The sequence below is a fragment of the Lissotriton helveticus genome, chromosome 10, assembly GCF_964261635.1.
Source record: "Lissotriton helveticus chromosome 10, aLisHel1.1, whole genome shotgun sequence".
NCBI lineage: Eukaryota > Metazoa > Chordata > Amphibia > Caudata > Salamandridae > Lissotriton > Lissotriton helveticus.
In genome coordinates, this window is record NC_136071.1 from 237,205,240 (window position 1) to 237,222,593 (window position 17,354).

At 47.3% G+C, this 17,354-nt stretch overlaps 1 protein-coding gene across 1 annotated transcript in view; it reads left to right on the plus strand.

Moving 5' to 3' along the window:
• PEMT (phosphatidylethanolamine N-methyltransferase) overlaps positions 1-17,354 on the plus strand; it is a 1,176,780-nt gene that overhangs the window by 321,310 nt on the left and 838,116 nt on the right. The window lies entirely within an intron of this gene.

A 17,354-nucleotide genomic window follows, 5' to 3' on the forward strand; every position in this document is an offset into this window, starting at 1 on the left:
AGATTCCTTTACTACTGAAAATACAAATTACAAAAGAAAGTAAGGTAACCACAGTTGCAGTGAAGAACTGTGCTTGAAAATAAACCTGTAAAGCAAATAAAAAGAGAGTAGCAATGGCTATAGTATATAAATGACATGAGGCATTAGCAGGACATAATCATCAAAAATATTGGAAAACTAAGAACGAATGGAAACAGGAACCAAAGGAAAATGAGGACTGTGCTAGTGGAAGGCGAGAGAGCATCGTTGTTGCATTGTAGAAGGCAGCAGATGAAAAGTTAAAATACAAGAAGGGAGAGGAGCTCGCGGGAAGAGGCATGGGGCAACAAGCTAGATAAAAGTTTAGAGTAAATTACAGGACGTGCCCGAGAAGAATTGGTTGCCTTCTTCACTGGGAAAACACAAATCCTCTGTATTGACCTGGGATCAAAGAGGGCTCCTCTTCCAACCTCCGGGACTGCTGCTCCTCCTGCCCACCATGAGCGGCTCATTTCCCCCAGAGTTAGCACCAAGAACAATGCCTCTTGGAACACCTTTACTCCCCTCAGCGAAAGAGACATCTACAACACTCTGCTTACGATCAACCCATCTAACCACTTCAACGACCTGCTACCACCGCCCATCTTCAAAGATGTCATGACTCCCCCCCTATGAACAAAGATTGTCAACACTTCACTGTTGCAAGGCATGATCCCCGACTGCCTAAAAGCAGCGCAGGTCTCCCCCATACTAAAAAAACCTAATGCTGATAATTCTGAGCTTAATGACTTCCGTCCTATCTCCTACATCCTCACGCTGGCTAAACTTCTAGAAAAATGCGTGCAAGCGCAACTTTGTGTACACATGGAGAAATTCCAACTTCTAGATCAACCTCAATCTGGTTTTCGGAGAGATCACAGCACGGAATCTGCTCTCACTCACATTATGGATGACATTTAAAAATGCTAGACCAAAACGAATTATGCCTCCTGATTCTTCTTGACCTTTCTTCTGCTTTTGACACTGTTAACCATGACAACCTCTTATCCATTCTAGAACACAGGATGGGCTTTTCAGGACCGGTATTGCAATGGTTTACTTCCTTCTTCCACAGCAGTTCTCAAAGAATGAATGTGAATCAATCCCTATCTCAGCCCTCTACAGTATCTATGGGGGTTCCAAGGGTCCGCCCTATCACCCATGCTCTTCAATTTATTCTTGGAACCATTAGCAAATGCACTGAACTCTGTGAACATTCTTTTCCATATGTCTGTGGATGACACTCAACTTTATTTGAAAATCACCTCCCCTGAAGACTTCATTTAACACAAATCTATCTTGACGAATACTCAAACCTTGCTAACTGATAACCACCTCATGCTCAACACCTCCAAAACGGAATTCCTTCTCATTGCTCCGCATAAACACACCCCCAAGATCGACCACTGGCTGAAATACTTCACTGCCTTCAACTGCACTCCCCACATTATTGAGTCAGCTAAATCCCTCAGAAGCACACTAGATATGCACTTGAACATGCAGAAGCATATTAGCAATGTAAACAAGGGTGCTAAACACCAGATGAGTATACTAGGGAATCTCAAACCATGCCTTCACAGGATGACTTAAAGCTGGTGGTAGAAGCTCTTGTACTGCCTAGGCTAGACTATGGTAGCTCCACGCTCTGTGGCCTTCCCAAATATAACTTGCCCCACTAAGGGCCTCCTTTAATGCCACAGCCAGATTGATTACTGGTACAAAAAGAAACTATCACATCTCCCCAACCCTAATATCTCAAAACTGGCTGCCATATGAAGCAAGAATACAGTTAAAGATAGCCTGCATAACTTACAAAGCCCTCCATTTCAACAACCCCATTTATCTGGCTCAAACATTAGAATTATCTGGAGGTTGTAGACAGTCAGATCTCTGTACTGGGGTGAATGTATGACATTGTTCTGCATTCTGTCCATCAACTGTTGTTTTTGCATTTGTCACCCCGAGTGGGACGGGTATGCTCAGACCTGAGTCCCGTGCTCTCCATGCCACTGAAATCAAGCTATCCTGGCTGATGAGGGCTGAAAGCCCGAAACCGGTCCTAGGATGCTTGTTTCCAGTCCAGGGAGGACCTGGCATGGCAGTTCGGGCTGGACTGTTCCCATGGGGCACAGGGCCAAGACTGATTTGCATATGACTGAGTTCAAACTGGAATGGCATGGTGAGCAAAAAACCCATGGATTTAGGCCCAGATCTCTGTACTGGGGTGAATCTATGATATTGTTCTGCATTCTGTCCATCAACTGTTGTTTTTGCATTTGTCACCCCTAGAGGGACGGGTATGCTCAGACGTGAGTCCCGTGCTCTCCATGCCACTGGAATCAAGCTATCCTGGCTGATGAGGGCTGAAAGCCCGAAACCGGTCCTAGGATGCTTGTTTCAAGTCCAGGGAGGACCTGGCTTGGCAGTTCGGGCTAGACTGTTCCCATGGGGCACAAGGTCAAGACTGATTTGCATATGGCTGGGTTCAAACTGGAATGGCATGGTGAGCAAAAAACAATGGATTTAGGCCCAGATCTCTGTACTGGGGTGAATCTATGGCATTGTTCTGCATTCTGTCCATCAACTGTTGATTTTGCATTTGTCACTCGAGTGGGACGGGTATGCTCAGACGTTAGTCCTGTTCTCTCCATGCCACTGGAGTCAAGCTATCCTGGCTGATGAGGGCTGAAAGCCTGAAACCGGTCTTAGGACGCTTGTTTCCAGTCCAGGGAGGACCTGGCTTGGCAGTTTGGGCTGGACTGTTCCTATGGGGCACAGGGTCAAGACTGATTTGAATATGGCTGGGTACAAACTGGAATGGCATGGTGAGCAAAAAAATGATGGATTTAGGCCCAGATCTCTGTACTGGGGTGAATGTATGACATTGGTCTGCATTCTGTCCATCAACTGTTGTTTTTGCATTTGTCACCCCGAGTGGGACGAGTATGCTCAGACGTGAGTCCCGTGCTCTCCATGCCACTGGAATCAAGCTATCCTGGCTGATGAGGGCTGAAAGCCCGAAACCGGTCCTAGGATGCTTGCTTCCAGTCGAGGGAGGACCTGGCTTGGCAGTTCGGGCTGGACTGTTCCTATGGGGCACAGGGTCAAGACTGATTTGAATATGGCTGGGTTCAAACTGGAATGGCATGGTGAGCAAAAAAACTATTGATTTAGGCCCAGATCTCTGTACTGGGGTGAATATATGACATTGTTCTGCATTCTGTCCATCAACTGTTGTTTTATCATAATATGGCAGGCGGTAAAGTTGGTTACGATGACGGGGAGACCGTCACCGGCAGCCTGTCGGTAGCAGTCTCCCCACCTTCATAATCAGCCCCTTAGTTATAAAATATATTACAAAGCATTTTTGAAGTGATAAATTAATGTCAAATAAATTTTTATCAAATATAATTCAATTACATTTTTTAACATAAAGTGAGAATGTATTTTCAAACATCAGAATTTTAAAAAAATGAATTAAAATTAATTGAAGATTTGCTTAAAAGTTAAGTTCATGGAGCGGTACATTTTTATTTTATCCTAGATTTAAAATAAATATATATAATTAATTTACATTAATGTGTAACATAACAATATTTTTACACTTTTTTTTAGTTAAATAAACCTTTTTTCTCCACAGTCGCAGTGGAGATCTCCCTGTGGTAAAATATCGGGTAAATTGAAAGTTAATAAAAAATGTATAATAAGGTAGTAAACAATGTATAAAGAATTACATATTTTCAAAAGTGATGTACATAATTAATTCAAAGTAGTTTAATTAGCCTTAACAAGATCATCTTCTGTTGTGGATTTTGAGTTGGTCTCTGAGGTTTGGGACAATTTCCCTTGAAACTCTATTATCTGACCTTCTAAAAAAGAAAGTTCCTTTTTTTTCTTATTTTCCACCCCATTATAACTGGTTAGCATGCCTCTAAAGAACGCCTTATACGTGTCCCAAACCATATTTATAGGGGCCGTATTAAGGTTAAAATGAAAAAATTATTTTGTTTGATTTATCACCTTCTCACCAACTGATGGTTCATAAAGAAGAGAACGGTTTAAAGTCTAGCGCCTCTCCAGGGGCTTGCCACAAATCTCTAATTGTAATAGAACTGCCGAGTGGACCGTAAGATGTTCCGGTAAATGAACGATATTCTTACTAAATTATTTATGATGGAAGAGGTCCATCAAAAATCGATCCTGGATCAATGCCTGTGCTTTTTATTGTGGAATGTAAAGTCCCCTGTGGAGATGCTCGTCCCTGCCCTCCCTCTTATGTGTTTTGCCCTCCAAATATCTGCTAGGCCAAGATCCTGAATCATAGATTTCAGGGCTGCTTTCATTTTAAAAGTCGCCCCATTGCGTACTTTGGAGGTGGTATCCTTGTCCAAATCAAGAGTGACATTAAAATCGCCACCTATTATAATTGTATCGTTAAAATCAAGAAGATGTAGCATCAATGTGCGGAGGGGAAGAGGGTTATCTATATTGGGGCCACAATGTGAAAGAAAAATTAACCACATACCCTGACATCTTGCCCTAACGATCACCCATCTACCTAAAGGGTCGATGACCATTTCAGCTATAGTACATTGAGACAATTTTTTAAATAAAATCGCGACCCCCTTAACTGTAACTGTTTGAGAAGAGCACATACAGTGTCAATCCATGATTGCGATTTAATGATGTCAAGCCATTCCTCTTTTAACAAATGGGATTCTTGAATGAAAATTACATCCACCTCCCTCAACTTCAGATATTCTAATATTTTATATCCTCCTTGGGACTACTCTCAAACCATTCACGTTCCATGTAAAAATTCTTAGGGAGTTACTTTTATCTGGTCCTGACATAATACATTAATAGTGACCTTTTACTTTCTCTCAACAATAACCTGTTTAATTCTGCATTTTTTTGCAAGTAGTAACCCCTTTCTTCCGACATGACGTAAATAGGAAATGAAAAAACAGAAACCAACTTGACTACATCAAACATTAAAGGACTACATTTTTTTAGATTTTGTTCCCAAATGCTCCCACACCGAGTGTGTCTTAAGTAATTTTCTGGACTTTTACCAGTGCCCCACCCTACCCACCCTGGGGAACCCTCCCTGATACCTGGAGGTATACTATCACCTCCTATAGGTTTCCCTACAAATCATGGGCTACTCTCAGGGGTTAATGCCTCACATGGTGGTTCACAGATATTCCCCCGGGATTCATTCCATTTCCCTCATACTCTTGTCCATTTTTGGGGGCATCCCCGATGGGTGTAAACTGCTTTTTCAGCTACCATAGCCGTGTCCATATAATTTTCCCATTGCAACAGCGTGGGTATCATCCCAGATCCCCAGTTCCTAGCTTTATTACGCTTCGCTGTCGCCATCCCCAGTGTTGCCCAGGCTTTCATCGCCGTGTTTAGGTCCGTTGGTTGCCATATATTCAAGAGGCAGCATTTTGGGTCTGTCTGGATCCCTACCCCACCCACTTTGCGATCTCAATGAAAACCTGCTCCACAGAGGCCTGTATCTTTGGGCAATCCCATATTATATGAAAGTGTGTTCCGGTTTGTCCGCATCCCCTCAGGCAAAGTGGATCGTGCGCATGCCCAAGTTTGTGTAGTGTGGTGCGGGGATAATATATACGATGTAGCACTTTGAGCTGCACTAGTTTCAGGCAAGACGGAATCGCCGCCTCACTGGCCGATGCCAGCGCGTCCATCCAGTCTGAGTCATCTATGTCCCCTAGTTCTACCTCTCATTTGCTACGTAGGACCACTGTGGGATCTGAGAGATTATTTATTACTTTACGATATGTCTGCGATATGGCTTTTTTGTCCATGTGATCTGTGAGGAGTCTGTTCTCAAGGGGTGAAGCGTCAGCTAGTTTAGTACCCTGAGGGATAGCGCTTTTAAGTGCGTGTCTGATTTGAGTATAACGGTATAGCTCCGAGTCTGCTAGTCCGTACTTCTCTTTGAGTGCTGAAAACTGAATGATCTCCCCTCTCACCCATAGATCGCCGATGTTTGTGATGCCTATTAGGTCCCATTGTTTAAACCCTTTAGTATTGACCAAGGTGCCCAGCCTGCGTGTCGCCCAGAGGGGAGTGGCTAGCGTAAGCACCCTCTCCCACCCTAATGCTCTCTGTGCTGTGTGCCAAATTTTGATTGTGTGGGCCGTGGGGCCTGTCAGGGTGTGTCGTTTCTTGTTTGTATAAAGGGCTTTCATCAAACTATCTGCCGGCAACACATCCCTGTCCAATCGGTATGCTGGGTCGTCGTGTGGGGCATGCAGCCATTGATTGATGATCGCTAGCTGCGCAGCCCAGTAATATAACTTGACGCTAGGTAGGGCTATTCCCCAGTCGTACCAACTGCGTATCAATTTAGACTGGGCAATGCGGGCGGGCTTGCCATCCCATAATAAGGAGGAAATTTCCGCTTCTATGGCCTGAAAATACGCCAGCGGGACCGGGAAAGGGGTATTCTGGAGTGCCTATAGGAATCTAGGGAGTGCCAGCATTTTAAAGAGTGCTGCCCTTCCCAACAGCGTCAGCGGGAGGGATCGCCAGTGTGAAACGTCTGATTCCAGTCTCCGTAGGGGGCTCATCAGGTTTTCGTCTATAAATACCTCATCCTGGGGGGTGACATATATTCCTAAGTATTTAAATCCCCCAGTTGCAATTTGCAAGGGACAGTCTAGGGGAAGCATTGGTGTTTGGCCGCACAGTAAATAGAGCAATGACTTTGACCAATTTATAGTATACCCTGACTTCTCTCCATACGCTGTGAGGATGTTTAACAGTGCCTCCAGGAACTCCGTCGGGGACGACATATATATTAACACATCGTCTGCGTAAAGGGAGATTCGGTCCTCCCAGCCCGCCTTCCATGTCAGCACTCTAAGCAGTTGTGTTGTGCGTATCCATGTCGCTAGTGGTTCTAATATGAGGGCAAAGAGGAGAGGGGAGAGCGGGCAGCCCTGCCGCGTCCCTCTACCTAGTGCGATCTCCCTGGATATATGACTATTTGCCACTACCTGTGCCAAAGGTGCTGTGTACAGCAATCGAACCCACCCACAGAATTTGGGGCCGAAACCCATCTTCTGAAGCACTGCGAATAGGAACGGCAATTCCACTAAGTCGAATGCCATCTTCGTTTCTAAGGAAAGGATGGCCGCGTCTTCTTGGAGTAATGAACTGCGAGCTAGAACCCCATTCAGGCGCCGTAAATTCAGGGAGGTGTTACGTTCAGGCATAAAGCCTGATTGGTCTGGGTGGACCAGTGTCGTAAGATGGGCCTACAGTCGTAGCGCTAGCGTTTTTGCCAATATTTTTGCTTCTACGTTTATTAGAGATATCGGTCTATATGAAGAGGGCTGCTCCGGTGGCTTCCCGGGTTTGCGTATCGTCACAATGGTTGCCAATCTTTGGTCCCTTGGTAGTGTTCCCTGTGCTAAACAATCGTTATACATGTCCAACAGACGGGGGGTGATCTTATTTGCCACCTTTTTGTATAGCTCCACCGGTAAACCATTGGCCCCCATTGCTTTGCCTGTGAGTAGTGCCGCCAGTGCCTTTCCTACCTCCTCCACCGATAAGTCAGCTTCAAGTGCTTCCACATCCTCAGGCGAGAGAGTGGTCAGCGGTATCTCAGTCAGAAATTGCATGCACTCCTCTTCCGTCACCCCTCCCTGCGGTGTGTATACCTGTTTATAGTATGTTGCTAATTCTTCTACAATAAACTGGGGCTCAGTCGTAAGTGTACCATCCTCTAGTGTCAGTTGGGCAATCCATCTATCCGCCCTTTCCTTCTTTTCTAGCCACGCGAGCATTTTCCCCGTCTTGTCCCCCAGTTTGTATACCCTGTGCAAGGTGTTTGTGTGTCTCGCCTTCGCCATATCCTCGGCATAGGCTCGGAATTCCTGTGCTGCTAATGCCAGGGTCCGTGCTGTGGCCTCGTTGGGGGTCAAGGGCGTGTGCTCTTTCCGCCTGCAACGCAGCCGCTTCTAAGGACTCTATGTTGTGTGTGCTCTCGCTTGTGTCTGGTGATAGTCGAGATGGCTTGCCCCCGGATAACTGTTTTGTATGCCTCCCAAAGCGTGCATGGTGAATCTACAGTTGACGCATTTTCGGTGAAGTGGTGGTCAGTGGCTGTTACTAGGGCCTTTGCAATTTTACGGGTCTGTAGGTAGCCCGGATATAGGGGGTAGATTCTCTGTCGTCTAGGGAGCTGTGTAATATAGGTAAGGTGTATCGTGGAGTGGTCGGAGATTCCCCTCGCTAAGTGTTCGATCACTGTGACCTTCTCTGGGGCTATCGCTAATGTCAGTATATAGTCTATACGCGAGAGACTGTTATGCGCTCCAGAGTAAAAATTGTATTGTTGGTCGATTGGGTGCTTTAGTCTCCAGATGTCAGTGAGGCTCATGGCGTCAAGAAAGTCCCCGAGGGCCTGATTTGATCTATTTTCCTCTCTGGGCGGGTTACGGTTGAGGGCCGTGTCACATACTGCATTTAGACCCCCCCCCCTATGATCAGTTCGCCCTCCGGTAAGTCTAACAAGAGTTTCCCAAGATCATGGAAAGCTGACTGGTGAAGTGTCAGTGGGATGTATACAGAGACCATATTGTAGAGGCGCCCCTCCCATTGACAAGTAAGAGCAGCAAAGCACCCATCAAATGCGTTTCCTGAAGTAATACCACTGTGGGGCCTTTCCTCTTTAGATATTGCAGGACCAATCCCCTTTTAATTTTGTGTCCCAACCCGTTCACATTCCAGGATATGACTGACAGGGGAGGGGTGGCCATTCGTGGTGTCTGGGGGTTCAGGACACATTGCTTTGCTGCTTAACATGGCAGTTACGTGGTGGATGTTGCCATGCGCCCCCCTTGTCTGCGTATGCACCCAGTGCCTGTGTATTCATATGTGTCGTGTTGAGGAGTGACTGTGGAACTGTAACCTGTAAACAAATTCGCATAGACTTAACATTACATAAAACCCCTGCCCCCCACCCTGCCTCCCTGCCCGGCGGATCCAAAACCGTCCACCTCCCCAACTGAGCAGAGCGCTTTTGTACCCTAGTGATTTGCATAACATGTGGGGGTAGACCCCGTTGACCCTTACGAAGTCCCCTTAAAGGAGGTTAGTCCCGTCAGTGCGCTTGGGTTCGATAGTTCCTACCTGCTGCAGTCTTCATTTGCTGACCGGCAGCGTCTGCCATATGTCTCCGTAGAGTTCAGTTACAACGTTCCCCCCCCGCCTCCCTCAGTAGAGCCTACTCATGGGTCGCGTTCATAGAGTATGACAGTTCCTCCAGGACTCCGGTTGCAACTTCTGTCCGTAGTCTGTGCGTGATCCGACTTTTTCCCATTCCTTAGTGTCCATTCTCCGCGCGGTGCCCTCCGTCGTCCAAATCATTGCGTGTGTTACCTCGATGCCTGGGTCCTCGTGCCGGCCGCCAACCCTCCAGCCATTCTCTTGCTTCCCCAGGGGATTCCAAAAACCATGTCTTCCCTTCGGATTCTACACGTAGCCTCGCTGGGAAAATCATGGAGTATTTGATTTCTCTGGCGCGGAGCTCCCTCTTCACCACTGTGAAACTCCTCCGCTGTTGGGCCACTGCCGCTGTGTAATCGGGGTAAAATGTGACTTCCGAATTCTCGATTTTGATCGGTGGGGCAATCCGCGTGGCTTGCAATATTGCGTCACGGTCCCGAAAGTTAAAAATGTGTGCCAAAATCGGACGCAGTGGATTACCTGGGCGAGGTTTGCCTCCCGGGACACGATGAGCTCGCTCCACCGAGAAGTAATTAGAGAGACCCCTCGGCTGAAGCTGTTTTTTGATTATGTCCTCCACGAAGAGGTCAAGGGCAGAGCCTCCGGTACGCCAACCAGGCGTACATTATTGCCCCGGGATCTACCTTCCTGCTCGTCCAGCTTCGTTTTCAGCGTGGTGTTATCCTGCTCCAGTTTGCGCACTCTAGTCTGTAAGTCCGCCTTATCCGCCGAGAGTCCTGTCGTTGTTTTTTCCACTTCCCCCAGTCGGTCCGATACTTTAACGAGGTCAGCTCGCATGAAAGAAATGTCCGCGGAGATAGTACCCATGGAGGTCTGCATCGTCTGTAGCGTCGCCATCTCATCTTTGAGGGTGATCTCTCCGGTGGCGCCAGGGCTGCGGGACGCTTGGTTGGATGGTTGCGGCGCATCCCCTATTGCCTAGTCCGCGCCATCTTTGTTGTAGGCATATTTCTCCAGCCGGGGAGCTTGCTGCACTCTCGGCCCCCTGCCGCCCATTATGCCTCGTCGTGACGCACCGTAAATTTGGTATGTGTGGGGTTGACGAGTAGCAATGAAGGACTTGAGATCCGCGCCGTCCCCCACTTCGGTGGTGCTGTCCTGGGGCCGGAGCCGAATAATCGCGCTTAGCACCCTCCTGGGCTGGCCTGTGCTGTTCTGGTCAGTCTCTGGCCTTAGTGCCCCCTCTGCTGCCTATCCCGATCGTGCAAAGCAGCGGCCGTTCTGTGATGGCCCATGTACTGATGTCCCTCGGGCTCCTTTCTAGCGCCTGGCACTTACAGCTGTTAAGAGGCCGCACCGCCGGGCGATCACCGCTGCTCCTATGGTCCGTGTTTTCCCGTGCCAGGCTGGGGGTCGCTGTTTGCAGTGGGGTTGTGATTGGGCTTCACTGAGCTGCACCATGGCCTCGAGGCCGCCGGGGGTGTCTCCGATCGCCTACTACACTCCCGCCTCAGTTCAGGCCTGGTTGTGCCTGCCCCCGATATCGGAGTGCTGCCTCTCCCTCAGCTGATGTCCCGCTGCCCGTTACTGGCCCCGCGCCACCGGAGTGAGGCGTCCTCTCAGCCTCTCCGGTCTCCGGGTCTCTGGCGCACTTTAGTCCCCGGCTCCGGCAGTTCCCGCAGGCCGCGAACCATGTTCTGTGCAGTGGCGGGGCGCTCCGCGACGTGGGTAGGCTCTTTCGTGAGCGGAGATGCTCCGGTTCCCAAATTGCCGCAGTTCCGTTATTTACGGGCAGGAGAAGTATTCGGATTTTGTGGGGAAGCTCACAGTGTCACGGAGCTCTCCTAAGCTGCGGCCATCTTGGCTCATACCTTAATTTTTAATACAATCCAGTTCGAATTTAAGATTGAGTGGATTAAAAAAGTTCAAGGTCTCTTTTAATAGCTTCATCTGGGGAAATAAAAGGCCGAGAATTTCATGGAGGAAATGCAGGGAGAAAAAGAAAATGGGGGCATAGCAAGCCCAGATCCCCTATTCTACCAGAGAGCCTTTCAATTAAAAATCTTTAGACAGCTATTAAAGGACTCAAACAATATCACCCCCTTGTTTCGTGCCCTCACGTATGGTCCATCAGACATATCCAATCCTTTTCTCTACAAGTTTGGAGACCCTAAATTTTTCAAAAAGATCCGACTAAAGTCTCTTAATTGCGCCTGTCTACTGTGGATTCACATCAGGAAAATGCTACACATCCCATACTACAGCCACTACGCCCCAATATGGAATTCTCCTGGTACCCCTGAATGCCTGCAAGACGCTCTAGCAACCCCGATTAGGGAAAAGAGAATTTGCAGGTGGAGCCAGTTATTGGAGGACACTCAATTAATAGCTTGGCAGGACTTTAAAGAACTCACAGACGGAGCAGCCTCCCTTTTTAAATACTGTCAGTTTTTAGGCTGGGCTAAAACTTTGAGACAGGCGGGAAATCAAAACATATTTAATGAGGCCAAAATAGTTCTATGTCCGGGCTTACAGAAAGAAGTCTCAATATGGTATTGGGCATTGATAGATTCAATAGAAGACTCGGCTACATGGCACACGGAGATATGGAGGAGGGAGCTACCGGAGATTGACCTTGAAGCACTAAGGCAAGTATCTACATCGCTACTATGGTATAGTGTGAAATCGGCGCCTTTAAAGAAAAACCATCTCTTTACTATCCATAAGGCTTACTGGACCCCACGAAGATTGGCAAAGATGGGGCTGCAATCAGTGAAGTATTGCCAAAAGTGCGGTGAACCGGATGTAGATGAAGCACGCATGTTCCGGTGGTGCCCCTCCATCCAACTACTCTGGCAGAAAGTGGGCAAAATTCTGTCAGAATTGGTGCGCCATGAGGTAAAGGTGAGTCTTGCACTGGTAATATTTGGGGTGATCCCGGAGGAAGAATCGGTGGTTATTATCCACAAATCTCTAAAGGCTCTCATAATCATTTTAGTCTTACTAGCTCGTAGAGAACTGTGTATTAAGTGGATTTTACCCATTCCACCGTTAGAATCTGAATGGTTAAACTCAATCCATAGAATTGCTAAAATGGACAGAGCAATATACTCTAATAAGAGAACGAAACACTGGAGTATTTGGGATAACTGGGCAGAAAATTGCTCTTTACTTTAATTTCTTATACTTTTTTCTCCTCACTTATGGGAAGCTATTTATCACCAATTGTAACTCTTAACACGTAACTTAACATTGTTAGCTTTTTTTTTTTTTTTTTTGTATCATTAATCCAATGAATAAAAATCAGTACGTTACAGGATATTCTCATTAGGCTAGGAGAGTAACCAAGAGGGATTGGTGACACCAGCATGAGAACCTGTACAAATCGGAGGAAAGAGTAAGCCCACTAAGAACAGAAGGATCCCATGATGGTCACCATCCCCTCCCATGTGGAGAGAGCGGGTATCACTCTGGTTGGGACTGTTAGAAACCAATTTGGCTATCTCTTCTTTCTCTACTCTTATACTGATCAAATATATGAGTAATAAAATTTTTTTTTAAATTCGTTTAATTATATTTGAGTACAAATTAATGTTACATTAATGTATTCATTCAAAAATTGTTAAAATATGTTATTAAATAATAAACATGTTTTATGTATATATTTTTAACATAAAATTATATTTATTTGCATTTGAATTTAATTTAAGCCATGTAATTTAATTTAATTTCTTATATGGTTTTATTTTAAGTCCCTGTCTCCTTTATTTTCTGTGAAGAGTATTGCAATATTAGTGATTTGCCATATGTGGTGATTTGATTTGATTTGAATAAAATTTATAACGCGCAAAAACAATAACCCGCAGGTATCAAGGCGCCTAACAATCACATCAAAATTAAAACATCCATCCTTACACATAGGCTTGTAGGAAGAGGCGAGTTTTTAAAGCCTTTCGAAATTTCAGAAGGGAAGGTAAAGATCTGAGATCAAGCGGAAGATCATTCCACCATTTGGGGGCCAGGGTAGAAAAGGCCTTACCACCCCACTTGGATCTCCGAATCCGGGGGACTGTCAGGAGCAATTTCCCGGAGGAGCGCAGGTTCCTTCCGGGGATATAGTGGGAGATGATAGATCCAACTCCCGTGTCACTACCTTTTGCAATGGCTCTATAGGTCATACATAAGACCTTGAACCGAACACGGTGTTCCACTGGTAGCCAATGCAACGCTTTCCTGGCCACTGTGGCCGAGGAGCGTCGAGGGACATCCAGTGCAAATCTGGCTGCGGCATTCTGAACCACCTGTAAGCGCTGCAGGAGGCTCCTATTGAGCCCCGCATACAGCGCATTACAGTAGTCCAGGCGTGAGCCAATAAGTGCAGCCGCTATTTGCTTTCTGGACTGCAGGGAAAGGTATTTCCTAATCTTTCGTAGGGTGTGGATTAGGCCCCAGCAGGTGGAGATGGTCCTACTAACCTGTTTGCCCAAATCCAGGGCCGGGTCTATAGTCACCCCTAAGTTCTTAGCCGATGTAGTGGGGGAAGGGCAGGCTCCTAAGGAGTCGGGCCACCAGCTGGCAGACCAGATGTTCTCTTTCCCTCCAAACACCATCACCTCGGTCTTCTCCCCATTAAGCTTAAGTGAATTCATGATCATCCACTGACCGACCGCCTCCATGCAAGATCTAAATTTGGAGGCGGTAGGTACATCTGAATGGGAGAGAGAGACGAGGATTTGGGTATCATCCGCGTAAGAGACTACCTCCATCCCGAAAGATCTTATTAATCTGGCTAGTGGGGTCACATAAATGTTAAATAGGGTCGGACTGAGAGCCGACCCTTGAGGGACCCCGCATCGCACAGGTCGGGACGGAGATAGAAACTCCCCCAATTTGACTCTTTGTGTCCTGCCCGCGAGGAAGGAGGTCAGAAGGTCCAGAGCTGCGTCCCTCACCCCTACCTCCCTTAGCCGAGATGTAAGTACTGAGGGAGAGAGGGTATCGAAGGCCGCAGTTAAGTCCAGCAGGACCAAGAGGGTAGTCTGGCCCCCATCCACTGTAGTGCGGATCTTATCAAGCACGATGGTGAGGGCCGACTCGGTACTGTGTTCCCTCCTGAATCCATGCTGGGAAAAGTCCAGACAGCCCGAACCTTCGACAAAGGCAGCAAGATGCTTGTTAAGGGAGACGGTGGCAGTGTCTCCCAGACCCGCTGCTGTGCGAAGAGAGTGTCATCACTTGTAAGAGAAGTGGTAATTTCAGGGGGCTGCGAGAAGCGCTAAACAAACAGACTGATTTTAGAGTCTGTAACATTTTAAACTGTGTTTTACTGTGTTTTTAAATTGGGCAGACTCACGTGTTCCTTTTAATCAGCTCCTCTCCCTCTGAATCTCCTGGGCTCAATTTCCCGCCTGCCCGCCTCGTTCCGACCCGGCAATAGTGCCGTTGTGCGGAGGGCGGACAGGCAAGAGCCAGGCAGACTGCACTTCCGGTTTCCCCGGAGTTGAGGTTAGCGCTCTAGTGGCTACCTCACTCCGGGCTATTTAGGCCGTCCTGACCATCGAGCCGGCGCGGTAGGGAGACGGTGGCAGTGTCTCCCAGACCCGCTGCTGTGCGAAGAGAGTGTCATCACTTGTAAGAGAAGTGGTAATTTCAGGGGGCTGCGAGAAGCGCTAAACAAACAGACTGATTTTAGAGTCTGTAACATTTTAAACTGTGTTTTACTGTGTTTTTAAATTGGGCAGACTCACGTGTTCCTTTTAATCAGCTCCTCTCCCTCTGAATCTCCTGGGCTCAATTTCCCGCCTGCCCGCCTCGTTCCGACCCGGCAATAGTGCCGTTGTGCGGAGGGCGGACAGGCAAGAGCCAGGCAGACTGCACTTCCGGTTTCCCCGGAGTTGAGGTTAGCGCTCTAGTGGCTACCTCACTCCGGGCTATTTAGGCCGTCCTGACCATCGAGCCGGCGCGGTAGGGAGACGGTGGCAGTGTCTCCCAGACCCGCTGCTGTGCGAAGAGAGTGTCATCACTTGTAAGAGAAGTGGTAATTTCAGGGGGCTGCGAGAAGCGCTAAACAAACAGACTGATTTTAGAGTCTGTAACATTTTAAACTGTGTTTTACTGTGTTTTTAAATTGGGCAGACTCACGTGTTCCTTTTAATCAGCTCCTCTCCCTCTGAATCTCCTGGGCTCAATTTCCCGCCTGCCCGCCTCGTTCCGACCCGGCAATAGTGCCGTTGTGCGGAGGGCGGACAGGCAAGAGCCAGGCAGACTGCACTTCCGGTTTCCCCGGAGTTGAGGTTAGCGCTCTAGTGGCTACCTCACTCCGGGCTATTTAGGCCGTCCTGACCATCGAGCCGGCGCGGTAGGGAGACGGTGGCAGTGTCTCCCAGACCCGCTGCTGTGCGAAGAGAGTGTCATCACTTGTAAGAGAAGTGGTAATTTCAGGGGGCTGCGAGAAGCGCTAAACAAACAGACTGATTTTAGAGTCTGTAACATTTTAAACTGTGTTTTACTGTGTTTTTAAATTGGGCAGACTCACGTGTTCCTTTTAATCAGCTCCTCTCCCTCTGAATCTCCTGGGCTCAATTTCCCGCCTGCCCGCCTCGTTCCGACCCGGCAATAGTGCCGTTGTGCGGAGGGCGGACAGGCAAGAGCCAGGCAGACTGCACTTCCGGTTTCCCCGGAGTTGAGGTTAGCGCTCTAGTGGCTACCTCACTCCGGGCTATTTAGCCACGCCCTTCCCACAAGCGCGCAGCGGTTGCGCGCAGGGGGCGCCTTCGAGCGCGCCTAAGAAGCGCCGAAGAAAAGCCCGTCTGCGCCCATCCGCGACAGGACGGGGCGAGGGGCGATGGACCCTGGCTCTTTCTCACAAACCGTCACCGGTAAGAATCCCCAACCCCTTATATATTCATCCCTACTCTTACGCAGCCTTAGACCTGCCACATGTTGTAGTACAATTATACCCTGGCATCGCATTGAGGCAGCCTACTCTTGCCCTGAATGTCGACATCTATCTAACACCAACGTGTCTCCCTCAGACCGTCATACCTTAGTCAAGGGTTTGAAAAGCTTTCTATTAAATGTACGTTCCTTACCTAAACATCAGCATCAGGTCTGGGACTTAATACATTCCATCCAACCGGACATATGTTTCCTTGTGGAAACCTGGCTGAAACCCCATACTGTCACAGCCATTGCAATGGGGATTCCCTCTGGCTATAAGATTAAACATCTTGACAGAGATATTAAAACCGGAGGCGGTTTAGCGATTATATATAGGGATCATATACATTGTACAATTATTGAACAACACTCAAACGCACAATTAGAAACCCTGCTTTTTAAATTTCACCTAACTAATCATTTTACCTGGAAAGGGGCCCTGGTCTATCGACCCCCGGGAGCAGATCCTAATTTTGCACTCACTCTTCAAGAAATCTTAGCCCCACATATAAAATCAAAAGAAGATTTTCTGCTTCTAGGTGATTTTAATATACACGTTGACCAGCCAATGTTGACCGAATCCATGGCTCTAATTACAGATTTATTGAATCTGGGCTTGGAATTAAAAAATCATGGACCTACTCATATAGGAGGACACATGCTCGATCTTATTTTCTCTAACTCTACTAAAATAAATTGTTCCTTGGCTACTAGCATATCGTGGACTGACCACTCTTTGTTGGAATTCACTCTACCAACTCCTGCGAGACCCATAAAGAATGTCCCCTCCCCCCCCTCTTGGAGACGTCAATGGCACAAAATTAATATCGATACGGCTCATGAGGTATGGACAGATCCTATTTTTTTGCAATCTGATACAGCAGACATTGCATTAGCCAAACTGAATGAATCTATTAAAAAAACCATTGACACCATTGCTCCCTTAAAAAGACACAAACAACACCTAGTATCAAAACAAGAAAAATGGTATACAAAAGAACTGAGAGCAGAGAAACAAAAATGTAGACGTTTCGAGAAAGCCTGGAGAAAAACCAAAACTGAAAACAATCGTTTGATTTTCCTAAAGGCCCAATCAGAATACTATAAAAACATTAAGTCAGCGAGGAAACTACAATTGACACAACAAATAGTAGAAGCAG